This window comes from Gavia stellata, chromosome 1 (assembly GCF_030936135.1).
Source record: "Gavia stellata isolate bGavSte3 chromosome 1, bGavSte3.hap2, whole genome shotgun sequence".
NCBI classification, from domain to species: domain Eukaryota; kingdom Metazoa; phylum Chordata; class Aves; order Gaviiformes; family Gaviidae; genus Gavia; species Gavia stellata.
The window spans coordinates 91,170,934-91,185,730 of record NC_082594.1 but is presented as its reverse complement, the minus strand read 5'-3'; positions in this window follow the sequence as shown (position 1 = coordinate 91,185,730).

The following is a 14,797-nucleotide window of genomic DNA, read 5'->3' as shown; positions in this document are numbered from 1 at the left end:
TTTTATGAGCAATGTTTAGTTCGTTTACCTCAGGAGGCAAAGAATGAGGAACTGGAATGTGATCTGCCAAAGAAGCAGTTCAAGGGTGAAGTGTTCATTTCTTAGCAAATCTTATAAAATATGTCTTATCTCACTAATGCAAATCTCAAGAGGCCCAAACTCTTCCTCTCACCTTTGTGCCTTTAAACATGAGCCATGCCACCTGCAGCAGGCGAGTCCAATAATCTTCTGTGGTTGTGGGCCTGAGGACAGGAGAAGTGAAAAAAAATGTAAACAGATGATTTCTTCCAGTCTGCAGGTAAAAGAGCTTCTCAATTCCCAAATGGCTTCATAAAAATAATTTTTTTAGAAGACAGGTCAAAGTTCCCTCCCCACTGCACTCCAAAGACACACACTGTTCCTCATTTCAGGCTGATGTTCATTGCATTAACAAACATTTGACCATTAAAGAGGTACAACCTTCTAAAATAAGGAATCCATCCAACCTTCTAAAAATAAGGAATTCAGTTTACCACTTAAAACAGCAAAGGGGATAGCTTAGATGCTTTGAGGCAGACTTTCCTCCTCTCCAGTTTACCACTTAAAACAGCAAAGGGGATAGCTTAGATGCTTTGAGGCAGACTTTAGTCCTCTCCTCTCCTCTCCTCTCCTCTCCTCTCCTCTCCTCTCCTCTCCTCCTCTCCTCTCCTCTCCTCTCCTCTCCTCTCCTCTCCTCTCCTCTCCTCTCCTCTCCTCTCGTCTCCTCTCCTCTCCTCTCCTCTCCTCTCCTCCCCTCCCCTCCCCTCCCCTCCCCTCCCCTCTCCTCTCCTCTCCTCTCCTCTCCTCTCCTCTCCTCTCCTCTCCTCTCCTCTCCTCTCGAAGTGACCAAGCAGCTTCTGCTCTTCAGGGGAGCTCATGCTTCATGCAGAAGATACAGCTGGGTCTGTGAAGAAGTTGTGGGATGTAACTGGGGAGATATAGAGATATGGCCCCCTTCCAGTCTTTTCTTTAGAGTGATGTAGCTGATTCAAACACTTCAGTTAAAAAAAAAGTCCAACCTTTGGGTAGTCATCAGAGACCAGCTCTTCTGTTTACACAGTTGACCTTAGCAGTCATACTCTGGAGCTCCTCAAGGCTATCAGAGAAACTTATCTATAATATGACCACTTTACTCTTCGGTCCAGAGTCTGTGAGTGATAAGCAAACAACCTGCTTTAAGGGCAGCAAGCAGCCTTAAGTCTGAGTTTTCCCTAGGCATAATAATATGGGGTTCAAAGTACTGTGTTCTGGTACGAGGCTAGATGCAAATTTCTGTGACCATTGATTGCATCATGTATCATACATGGGTGAGTCAGGGATGTTGTGAAATATTTCCTAGTTATTTGTAACAGTAAATCCATAGCAGAATGTGAATTATGCTCTGATGCCAAGTGCTCCTTATCACAGCATCTGGGTGCATATAATTATTTTACAAACTACTTCTATTATTTTATTTTGCCTTGGCTGACTTAGCATGAATGGCTCCTCAGTTTGATGATGATACAGAAGTCCGTAAGGTCACTGTAATTTTTAAGTTACAATTTCTGTTTTCTAAGTAATGATGTTTGTGCAGATTGGTGTGATACAAGACAAAAAAATTAGAAATGACGCAAATACTAAACTTCTCTAATTTCTGATTATGTATCTAGTTCTTTCCTAATAAGAATCTTTACCAAGTCATTACAAATGCCAATGGCCTAACACAAAACAAAAGATAAATAATTTAAAGGAAAGAAAAAAGGAAATAGCCAACTTTGTCTGACAGCACAGGCAATTTTTTCAACATTTCTAGACTGCCCAGAAAGATACAAACATTCTTTAATACTGACTTAGGAGTTGAACTTTTCAGTTTAGTAGGTGCTCTTCCTGCTATCATAATTGCTTTTTAAAAACAAACAAAGAAACAAGCAAAAACCTGTGTCTTTCACATTGTCCTGAACTCTCTAAGTTTCCTACCTCTCACTGATTTTCAGAAATCTGTCTGCTCTTTTGGGATTCTTGATGCCAGTATTCAAACTTGTTCCAGTAATATCTTTTACTATGGAACCGTGATTACTTGACCTGTGGAATCCTTCTTTGGCTAGCTTTCTCTTGGTTTCCAGTTTTGCTTAGTGGTTACTGAAATCACTTGAATCTGTTTCCCTTTTCTGTGACCAAATCCATGAATTTGTCTTGTTTTCCTGAAAGTGTTATGTAAACTAGTACTTGCTATTAAGTGATTTTGTGAGTTGAGAAAATTAGTCATGTAATATTTACAGATCTCATTCAGAAACACAGAGGGTGTTGGCGGTGTTGGCAATATAGTCCAAATTATCAAATATCAAAAGTTGTTTGAGCACAAAAATATTTCTTTACCTTTGGTCTCCATTTTTCTCCTTCGTGGTTACTCTGTTACCTCTTTGTCTAGTTTCATATCCAGCTTTTATCTATTTTGTCGTTGTGCTTACAGTCACACATATTTGTGTATTGTATTGTATCGATGTGCTTTCACACATCACTGTTATTTTATGTTGCAGTAGCAACAAACATTCACAGAGAAATACTTATTGTCTTTTGTACCAAATCATATATTTTCTACCTCCTTCCTATTTAGAATCACAGACCAGCTGAGGCAGGAAGGCACCTGTGGAGATCATCTGGTCCGAACATCTGCTCAGGGCAGAGTCAGTGAGAGCAGGTTGCTCAGAGCTGTGTCCAGTTGAGTTTTGAGTATCTTCAAGGATGGAGACTCAACAGCCTCTCTGAGCAACCTGTTCCTGTGTTGGACCACCTTCACAGTAAAAAAGTGTCTTATGTTTACATGAAATTTCCTGTATTTCTGTTTGTGCCCATTGCCTCTCATACTGTCAGTGGGCACCACTGAGAAGAGTCTGGCTCTGTTGTCTTTAGTCCCCCCAACAGGTATTTATGCACATGGATAAATCCTCCTGAGCCTTCTCTTCTCCAGGATGAGCAGTCCCAGATCTCTCAGCCTTTCCTTTTATGTCAGGTGCTCCAGTCCCTTAATCACCTTTGTGGCCCTGCGCTGGACTAGCTCCAGTATGTCCATGTCTCATAGTGGGGAGCCCAGCACTGAACCCAGCGCTCCAGGTGTGTCTCACCAGAGCTGAGCAGAGGGGAAGCATCAGCTCCTTCAATCAGCTGGCAATGCCCTGCCTAATGCGGCACAAGATATTGGCCTTCATTCTACAAGGACACATTGGTGGCTCATAATTTTAATTGTTTAATTTAAAATGTTCTACCTTATTCCTAAATCTTTGTATTGTTTCTGTCCCAGTCTTCCTGAATATGTATATGAATCTTCAGTAAATCCTCCAAGCACCACATCAAACATACACTTTTCATTAACTCACAGAACTCCACCTTAAAGCAAATATATTTGTTGTTTAAAGAGACCATGCTGGATCTATTTTTCTTAAATTGTTTTCCTCTTATTTATGCAACTAAATAACCTTTTGCTATCAGTTTTCCTTGCAAAATCTCAGTTTCAGCCTCCATCTGAAAAAGATTCCTTGGTTCTCTATGCCTGTATAATTGCTTGATCTAAAGTTTTTCTGCTCCTTACCAGCAACCATCTCTTTCAAAAGATCAACTCAGTGACCCTTAGCTTTCAGTCTGCCTTTCAGGGACTTGTCCATTGTACCATTCCTCCCTCTCACCCCCTGTGCCAGGCCTCATGCCCCTGGATATTGCTTCAGCAGCAAAATGCGATGAGCATCGTTTCTTTGTCAGCAAATGGAACCGATGATTTTTCTGCAGTCGTTCCAGCCTGTAATATTTGCTGCTTTTCCTTTTTTTGTTTGTTCATGGCACAGTTGCCCAGGAACATCTAACTCAAACAAAACCACAGGCAGTGGTTTGCTGGCATCTGGTTTGTATGGACCAAAGTGCAGGAGGGTTTTCTATTATTATCTTGTTAAAAGTACTCAGCGGATCAACTGCTTTTTCTGTTGCTGCTTCCAGATTTCCCTGATTACCTCCATTGTAAACCTCCTGAAGACAGTGCCTGAATTCAGACACAATTTTCAATTGAGTGTTACTGGCAGAGAATTTGGGATAGCTGAAAAAGTTGCTTGCTGGAAAGAGGGAAGAATAAGACGTAAGGGATGTGGAAATCAGAGTCAAAGTAAGAGCCAGTACTTGAGAAAAAGATACATGAAATTCAGCCGTTTACCACTGGATGGCTCTACCTAGAAATTACAGACGTGCCAATACACCGAATGCCAATACACCTTAATACCTCTTGGTTTTCTGCAATTTTTTGTGGTATTTTGATACACTATCAAAAAAATCCCTTCTGAGTAGCCTGACTGCCTTAGATTTTATTATGTTACACTGAGATAATAGTAAAAAACTAAAAAAGAAGAAAAACCCCATCTATTGCTCAATCCTGTTTTCCAGTTAAAAGCTCTTTGCCTGATCTTAAAGCCTCATCACTAGTGACTAGTTGTCACTGAACAAAGAAGTACATTAGCATTGTGATGCATGATTTATTTTTAACAAAGACTCAATTCAAGCATTGGAATTAGAGTATGTATCATATGGCAGGATTTTATACAGGTAGGCAGTGTTCCAGCTAATCTGCATTGCCTTTAGAAATAGCATTTGAAACTTTTATAATATAATTAACTAGTTCCTCCTTTGGAATTACACAGAAAATCCTGTCTTATCGCAGAAAGTCTGTCTAGGGAATCTGACAGAGAGCCGGGAAGAAAACTGCCAATATCGTACTGAGCTAGTCCTGCAGAGATGAATAGTATTCCTTGTCCTCGAGATGCAGACAGGTGAAACAACAAGCTCCTCCTCTTATCAGCTGGGATTTGCTGAGGCTTAGAGCTTATTAAATCTGGAGACCTGCTGAAAAGGGAATCCAGAGCTCACCCAGAGGCAAAAAAGCAGAAAAAGGTTCTTGGGGGAAGAAAGCCAAGGGCAGGAGTGAAAGGTAGGGTACACCCTGCTCTGGCAACATTGGTAAAACCACTTCAGGCTCTGCTGCCCTCTTCCTAGGACCTGTGTTGTGGGCTGCTGGAGACTCTGCTCTAGATACTGCATCTGTACAAAAGACTCCTTCAATAAAAGGTGGAACTACATTCCAAGCTGCAAAAATATTTCCTCCCAGACCTACTGGTTAGTCTTATCACTAATCCAATGAGGTGCCTTTCTATCTGGTACATAGGATATAATTAGCTGCTACTTAATTAAGTGAGCATGTGTGAATAATCATTTCAGACTTGTGAAGCAAAGAATGCATTGTAACATCCCTGTGGGATTCCTGCGGTAGGAAGTGATCTGACATAGTCAGGGGCTCAAGCACTTTTTTATTCTGCAGGAGATGCTTTGAAATGCAATGATCTGGGATGGATGCTTTATTTGTTTGCCATCTGAAATACTAATGTTGATCACTCCTATTTGCTATGCACACTCAGGTTTACAAATAAAAAATAATAATTAAGGATTTTTTTCGCATTGTTTGCTGAAATGATTTATATGAACTTCAAGCATTTAAAGAAGTTTTCAATGTATGAAAAGCATTAAATAAAACTAAACCTGGGAGAAACTACCAGCCCTTCAGATTATATATACATATTTTGAAAGTTTAGATACTTGCAAAGGAATGATGCATCTTGGGGAAAAATCCAGAAAAATAAGTCACTGCTAAATTTCCTCTTTGAAAATGGACTTTTAAAGAAATGGACGAGGCCTACAACAACACAAATTCTATGAAAGGAGCAGAACTGATGTCTTTGCATCCTGGAAAGCTTAAAAAATGACCCTAGAAGACTCCCTAAAAAGATCTGGAAGGTGCAAACATAAACAAGGTTATAGCTGCTGATAAACCCTTTAGCCGAGCTGGTTGGTGAGATGGGGAATAATTCGCTTCATTGCTTAAAGACTAATTGTGGTTTGCACTCTACCCAGCATACTGCAGTTTCAAGCTCCTCTCTGCTGCTGACTGAAATGCATCATACCCTGAGATATTTCAGTCATCAGCAGAGAGCAAGCTGTACACAGTATTTATCGTGTACAATAGTATTTCAGTAAATATATCTCTATATATCTGTACATTGTGGACCACCTTTTAGCCTCATTGTTATTTGAGGCTAGAGGAATGTTAAAAAGTAGGCAGCATTTAGATTTCTTTTTTCTTTAAAACCATCCATTTCTAAGTTATCATGCTACTAGTTAAAAACAAAAAAAGAAAAAAGAGGAAAAAAAGAAAAATTTTGGGCTTTTGGCCAGACATTGACAATGGAAAGAGGGCAGCCTGCCCAGCATGCTACCTTCTGATGCTTTACAGGACACTTGTGATTCATGCACTGCAGACTAAGTAGCAGTGCTTATATGCTTATGTGCCCATATGTGGTTATACACGGAAACCACAACATGCTCTCTGCCATCAATGGGATCACTTGTACAGTAAGGTACTTTATTCAAAATACATTGGTGCAGCATTTTTTATGACCATTAAAAAAATATGGGCAGAACAGTTTGACCACTGAAGGTAAATAAAGGATTATGAGTGAAGAGGTTGAGATCGAAGGGAAAGATTTCCGAACTGTGACAAGACCAGTCTCCTAGTTTATGTAAATTAGTGAGAGGAGAAACGAACATGAACTGAAAAGACTTCATTAACTGGCTATTCATTACTAGAAAAGACTAATGCTGGGAACATAATGTAGAACAGCTTCAATATGCTATGTCCAATACTGCTGTCTTTTCTCACAGAAAACTCCCTTTGGCCTTGGAGATTTTATCAGAGGATGCAATGGTCTTGCTTATAATTTTCTCATATCAAAGGCCTTGCTTTTTTTTTCTTGATTTTTACATATATTGAACCTGTAGAGATAACTGGATATAACTAAAATATTTATGTGAGCCACAGAAGAGAAACAAAATTTAACACGAGAATAAATTGTGTATTTTATTGACTAGAAGGAACATGTAAGGCAGCAAATGTTCCCTATTACATTGTCACATGAAGTACAAAAAGCATATTATAATGCAGCAAGAAATCAGGAAATTCATGGCCCTTGCCTCTGTAGGTAACTAAAAGGTTTAGTGGTCATGACTACTTCATTTTGAAATATTAAACACTGAGTGCCTGACTTGATCGAAGTAGCTGTGCTGAAGGTGCTGTGCTCCTTGACTCGTGTTCCTGGAGGTAAGGCTCTGGGCCTCGAGCACAGTCAGACTTCTTGGTGCCACAGGGGCAGCCTCCTGCCATGGGCAGCTGGAAGTGGCAAATGCAGGTAGGCACCAAACCTCCCCCATCTTTTCCACAGCCAAAAGGCTCTCTGTGTGTCCATGCCCTTTCTTCCCTCCTCGGGAATGCATGCTCTTCAATAGGTAGCGCGTGGCCAAGAGGAGAGAGAACAATACCACAACCACCTTTCTTCCACATAACAGGTGGAAGGCTGGAGTAATTCATCCAGGAAACTCCCTTCAACCTCAGATATCTCAAAACCAGACTTGCCTGGCACTTATTTGGAAGATGGGAATCCTCACATTTTACCTAGAAAATTATATTGATCTATTTTCCACTACCAGCAATGAAGAAAGAGGAAACAAAACTGTGTGTGATGGAGGCTTTTTCCCTTTTTAAAGACTGATGTTTTACTCAAAAAATTGATTATACTGGTGTAATTAACATATTGGAAACTGAGTTTCAGGCTCTAATCAAGTGTGACATACTGGGCAGCTTGAAATATAACTGATTTTGCTGCTGTAAGGAAGGTAAATAATTCATGACTGTTCTTTATGATAAAGTACTGGATAATATGCTTATCTCCTTCAAGTGCCCTCTACCCTTCCGAAGATCAAAAGGATTCAAAATATCCCCTTGGTCATATTGCACAAAGTCATTATAAAGTAGGTGATAATATTAAGGTGTTATCTTTAACCTTTTGAATTTCAAAATTGCTAGTTAATGGTATAGACTTACCAAATGGGGATAAAGCTAAAATTGATAACCTAATAGACCATACCTGCTTGAATATATGCACAGGAAAATGGATTTATTTTCTGCACTTATTCCTACTATTAATTTTAACAAAAAGCTATGGAATATTGGCCCTCTCAAAGGCTCCCAGTTTATAGTTTCTAGAACACAAACATTTCACCTACAAGTGACAGGCAGCTGCCTTTGCACTGTTTGACAAAACAGGCCCAGGCTAAGCAGAGATTTATTTATACTGAACCTCTGTGGTGGAACCTGTATCTATACAGGAAGAACTTCAGCCCTCTCTTACATTTATGGCAGTGTAGCGTTAGCAGTTACAACATATTGAGACACACTAGCTGAATGGAATAGATGGGCAAGAGTTACTTGGTGAAGAAATTATAAACTGTCTAGTACTATCCTATAGATGAGTCCATTGACAGCATTTTTCTGTTCTGCTTGCATCAGCCAATAGTGCATCACATATGGAGCAGATGTGGCCAGCGAAACAGCTGGTGCTAAAACCCTGCCTCCTTGGTATGTACGTTCTGGGCAGGTTATTCTGGACTAGCTCCACCGTGGGCAAATTTCAAGTATGGTCCTGGTGTGTGTCCTCCTGCTGAGTTTCGTCCAAAAGGAATCTGCTTCATGTGCTTCAAGAGGCAAACCAAAGCACAGTGAGGGCATACAACTGGCAGATTTCGTTTGAAAATAAACTCTTGCACTGAAATAAAAAGCTAAGATCGATGTACTTTGGGTCAAAATTAAAGCAGTTTCCTAGAGGAAACTCCCTGGGACTAGAAGGTACATGGTAGAGAAGGAAACAGGGAACTGTGCAACTTACTTGAAATGTTTTTGTTTTCTTTTTTGGGGGTGGGGATAACACATTCTTGATGCAATGGACTTGCTGTAGCAAAGTACACTGACAAAAGTAAGTTGGCATGGCCTCAGACAACCCAAGCTACATTTACAGATGGAGGGACTGACTGAATGACTCCCTAAGCTGCTGAAGCTTTCCCTCTTCTCTCACACCTATTCCGCGGGGTGCAGGAGGCATGGCACATGCAGGGATCTTTGCTAAAGGGGTCAGGTGCTGCTATGTTGTAGAGTGCCCCAATTCATCCAGCTCCGAATCTGGCCCTGGGAGTATACACAATATATATGTATATAGAGCTCTCTGGATCTACAGAAGATTTAATTCCTAGTGATTTATTTCTTGCTCCCCTCCATACTATTTCAACCAGATAATGGAAACACCAAAAAAACTGTTGGACCGGTGTAAGTTTGACAAGGCCTGAGATTGGTCCATAGTAGTGATGAAAGATCAGAGAAAACAATACGATAATGTTAACGTTAACGTTAAGCATGAAAGAGTAGTCTGTTACTACAGTAGCTTTGTTTCCACAGGGAGCACTTTTTGCAGCAGAGGTATCTGTTGAGATTTGCATTAAACTGCTGATTTTTTCCAGTTTTTGTGCTTTTTAGATGCTGTTGATCCTAGCATAGCATATGATTGGGTACAATATTATTTGATTAAACTGTTGTATGAATTAGCTAGGGATGTGTAGGTAGGGCCAGACTGATGCCTGTGCCTTTTCCATGCCTATGGCTAAGAAGACTTTGGATACTAGTCCCAATCATATATCATATCACAGCAGATATTTAGCAAAATTATGTTAATAGAAGCATTGTGCTACAACGTATTTTCTGGCTGGCAGAGTTGGAGGCTTCTGAGAAAAAAAAATTCAAAAATACATCCTCGCTGAGAATGAAAATAAATTTCTTGTAATATTGCAATGTATGGATGCCTGATGATGCCTTTTTAAGCAAATTCTGTACATCCTATTTGGATCAATTCAAGCAGTCCAGTTACATCCTTCAAACAGTAAATGTCCTCTGTCCTTTAAGGAGTACCCCAACATCAATCTCAAAGCCATATTCATTGACCATACACCTCAAGCTTGGAGGGTGAACTCCCACTTGCCCAAGGTATTTTCATACACTGCCTCTGCTAAGACAAGCTGCCTGCCTGGCTATGGTAGGCACTGAGGTACTGAGTGCACGTTGAGTCTGACTTTCCTCGTGACAGGTTTTGCAGATACCAAGCAAAACCTGATAAACCAGCTGAGCTGTGCTGTTTGGTGGAAGCTGAGATGTATGAGGGTCTGCAGACTCCAAAGAGGGCCTACTGTGAAATGCATTTCTGCTTTGGCATCTCACTCTTCCCACCTATTTGGCATGACAGTCTTGACATGTTTAGATGTCTTGCTGTGTCAATTAAAAGGAGAACGATAGATAGTGGCTGAAATGGGGTACACCATAAGTTGCCAACAAATAAGCATTTTCTCTAAGATTGTTCTAGCTGTTCAATTCACCAGGGTTTTTTTTTTAATAACAGTTAATAAAGAGAAGTCCATCTGCCTGGACTGAGTGTGTTGCAATCAGCTATTTTAACAGTACACAGTTTCACAATGTAGTTTCATTTAGACATAAAAGAGGAAGCAAGTTCAGCATGTTGCAGTTCAGTCAGTTATAAAACCCCCTCATCTCCTAAGGGACTTTCTTTCTATACTTCCGTGCTACAGAGGATTAGAAATAAAACACATGTCATCTTAGAAGTGTATTTAAAAAGGAAATAAAAACAGAACATTGCATTTTGGGGTAGGACAGATTCACAGGAAGCTTTGAACTGGTTAGAAAAGAACATATTTTCTGAACCTGGTCAGCTGCTGTATCTTTGGAGGTAAGAACTAATATATACTATGCATTTTATAAATGTATGAAAATGTTGCTCCTGCTGTCAAAAAGTGGCTCGGTTCTGTTTGTGTTGAATCACAGCTGGTAGGTGTTAAAACGAAGATGTACTTTTTCTGTGTTGAACACATGTGCATGTTTGCAGAGTCTCAGCCACTGTCCACATGCAGTTTCTGCTGCTGTAAGAAGCGATGAGAACATTTGAAAAGTGCCATCTTCACAACCATGACTGACTGTGATTGCAGTGCAACTTCAAAATGCAAAAAAATTTATTCCTCTGTTATTTCTAAAGTCTTTCCTAAAATCATACTAAAAATGTTTTTCAGAATACTTCTAAAGGGAGTCTTACCAGGTGTGTTGCTTTTATCATGATTATGGTATTTTTATTGATCTTTCTGTGCATGTTAGTGTATTGTCTAAATAATGTCTTCAAAGTGGAGTACTCTATTTGTAGATTAGAAATACAAATAGGCACCATAACTGATAAGCATGGGCATCATATTAAAAAAAGTTCATAGAAAAAAAGCTGAGAGTTCTCTAAAAACAAGATGATGTTAAAAAACATAAACAAAGAAGCTTTATCATTGTATTTTCCTGATTCATAGTGAATTTCCTGGTTCGCTGCAAATTCGCAGCTTGACATGGGAGTACACACACAATATGCACCCTCCCCCCTCTTTTTTATACTCTACAGCAGATGTGACTAACATTTCAATGCTCGTTAGTGCACCATTTCCCTCACTCCTCCTGGGAAACCCCTTCAGCCTTTTCTGTCTTTCTTGCTTTACCATTTATTCTTTTCACTTCTAGAAAGTGTATTCTCTTCTATAAGAGGGCATATGAATTTATTTCCCCTTTACTTCAAATGCTTAAATACAAAATATTGCAGTCCATATAGATCAGTCATGACAGCAACCAACAACTCATTAAAATAAACACAAAAATCCAGAAACATGAAATTATTTCCACCCCAGAAAGACATAAAAGCACAATGTAGAAATATCATGCAGTCAGTCATCTTTCTGAGTTTGGAGCCCGATCCTTTCCTGCCTCACATGTCATATTGTTGCTTACAGCTGTAGATATGAGATGTAAAATGCTATCAAACCAGATTGATGGTGCCCTAAACCAACTTTGTGTGGGTATAGATGATTAAGAAGAGTGTGGAAAATGATGAACCAGGCTTGCTCTGTACAAAGTTTCAAAGAACTTGAACTGATAAAACAGACTTGGATGGGAAGTTATTTGAGAGCTCAAGAAGCTATGGTTACCCACATACAGTTTTCATTGTATTTTTATGAAAGCCGGTCCCCCCAAACCCCACTTAAAGATACAACAGCACTCAAACATGCAGTAAAAATGTATTTTTTTCTAAAGGAAAGAAACCAGCTGCTCCTGAAGCTCACTGCCATCCATTTAGCATGATTAAAAATGGATAGACACTCATATAACAAGAACATTCAACAGTACAATAGACAAATAAAGTATAATGTGTTCTTGGGGAAGACATCTCTCCTCACTTGCTTCCTTCAGCCTGTACTTCAAGGAGATTCCCTCATACTCTTGAAATACAGGAGTATTATCCTCTCAAACATACTCTACTTGTCCCCCCCAAGACAAGTCATATTCCCCTGTGGGAGAGATACTCCTAGCTTTCCTGCATGGCTTGAACTGTTGACGTGTGAATAAAGAAGATGAGCAGGCCTCATGGTTTCTTGTCTTGGAAGACCAAAAGATCAGAGCGAAGAGAGCTGTGGGAAGGGGTTTGGCTCATGATCACTGCTGAAAGAGCCTCACGGCACAGTCCCACAGGTCCCAGATCTTCCAGAGCAGCAGCAGCAACAGGGAGAGGAAGTTACACATGCAGCGGGTGGCGTTCGGATGCTTGTGCAAAAGCACCTCTTAGCTAGTCCTCTTTTGCCATGGGCAAAATGGGCCAACTCCTACCTCAAATAGCAGCCTCCTTTATCATAGAATCATAGAGTCATAGAACAGCCCAGGTTGGAAGGGATCTTGAAAGATCATCTCATCCAACCTTCCGTGGGAAAGGGAGTCTAGATGAGATTATCTAGCACCCTGTCCAATCACATCTTGAAAACCTCCAGCGATGGGGAATCTACCATCACCCTGGTGAGGTTGTTCCAATGTATGATTGTTCTCACTGTAAAAAATTTCTTTCTTATATTGAGATGAAACCTCTCCCAGTGCAACTTGTACCCATTGCCTCTTGTCTTCTCCAAGTGGCTTCTTGTGAAGAGAGCCTCTGTCCTCTTTGCAGCTGCCCTTTAAGTACTGGAATACTGTGATGAGGTGTCCCTCCAGCCTTCTTTTCTCCAGGGAGAAGAGTCCTAACTCCTTCAATCTTTCCTCATAGGGCAGGTTCTCCATCCCTTTGATCATCTTTGTGGCCCTCCATCGGACCGTTTCCAGTCTGTCCACATCTTTCTTGAATTGTGAGGACCAGAACTGGATGCTACAGGTATGGCCTGGCAAGCACTGAGTAGAGTGGGATGATCACATCTCTGTTTCTGCTAGTAGTGCCCCTGCAGATGCAGCCCAGGGCCCAATTTGCCTTCATTGTCACAGCAGTGCAGTGCTGACCCATGTTCAGCCTGTTGTCCATCAGGACCCTCAGGTCCCTTTCAGCAAGGCTGCTCCCCAGCCGCATCAGATCCTAGCCTGTACTGGGGTCTTTGGTCATGTCATCCCAGGTGCAGGGACTTGCACTTGTCTTCGTTAAACTTCATACTGTTATTGCTAGCCCACTCGTGCAGCTTGTCCAGGTGTCTCTGTAAGATGGCTCTCCCTTCTGATGCATCCACCTCACCATGTAGTTTAGTATCATCAGCATTACCTTTACTCAAGCCAGCCCTGGGCACTGGAGAGAGCCCTTATCAAATGGGGTTCATATACCAAAGATCTGTGGGTTTCAGGCATTAAGGAAAGGCTATACTCATCTATATGCACAGCTCATTATACTACCTTCTTCACTCTCCTGATTTCTGTGCGCTGGCTCCACTGAGGCTTCCTGGGAGCTGTTTCACACCAGCCCCAATGGAAGGTGAGATATGGGTTCTGCAACATATGCAGGCTCCCTCTCCAGCGTATCCTGCTTGCCAGGTGAACTCTTGTGTGCATGTCCTGCAATCTGACGCAGATCCCAAACCTCACTGAAGGGATCTATCTCATCTCTATAGCCTGGAAAAGTGTCTCTTAAAATGAGGAAAAATACTACAGATGGATCCACAGGATTTGGGTTCCCTCAAGACAGGGAGACTTTGTCATCTAGTGAGTCAGCTAGAACTTAATGTATACCCTGTGATAAAACTTGAACTCCAACTACCAGCAGCACAACTTTATTGCCATTCAGAGCCTTGCTCACGGATGTGAAAGCCAGACATATTCAAAACAAGCTTGTCTCTTCTATGAGTTTCCATCCCCTCCTTTTGCAATGCAAAAGAATGTCCCTTTCCCCACTGAGCTGTGATCCCAGCTGGCACCACGTTCTTTCCATTCTCTCTAGCAACTTTTCATCTTGCTCAGGTTTTTATATAGGATACAATTTATTGTATCTCTTTGTGTACACTTCTCAGGCTTTCCTTAAGCGTTTTGCTTATCCTGAGCCAAGAACTCCCATTCTGTTTGCCTGCTCCCAGACTCTAACCTGAGGTCTTTATGCAAACATTGGCACCATCTCCAAGCATTATAACCCAGCAAATTTGCTGTCACTGAGAAAATACTGGCAATTCCACTGGATTCTCTACATGGCTTTAAACATTCATCCTGCCTTTAGGCTTTTCTTCCGCTGAAGAACCGAACAAAAACCCCAGGGAAGACATTGAGTTTTTAAGATCATCTGACAGTAATAAAGACTATGTCAGAAAAGATGGTGTAGACCAGTCTTCTCCCTCTGTCTCCACTGGGATCTAGGCTTAGATAGAATGTAGTCAGCTCCCATTGCCAGGGTAGTAGCTATGCAAAGAAAAATCTCTTTGTTCACCTCACATGCAAAATGCATCGGATCAAAATTGTAAAAGGGACTGTTTTTCCTTGTGCAATGAAAGTCATACAGTTATTTTCAGGAAG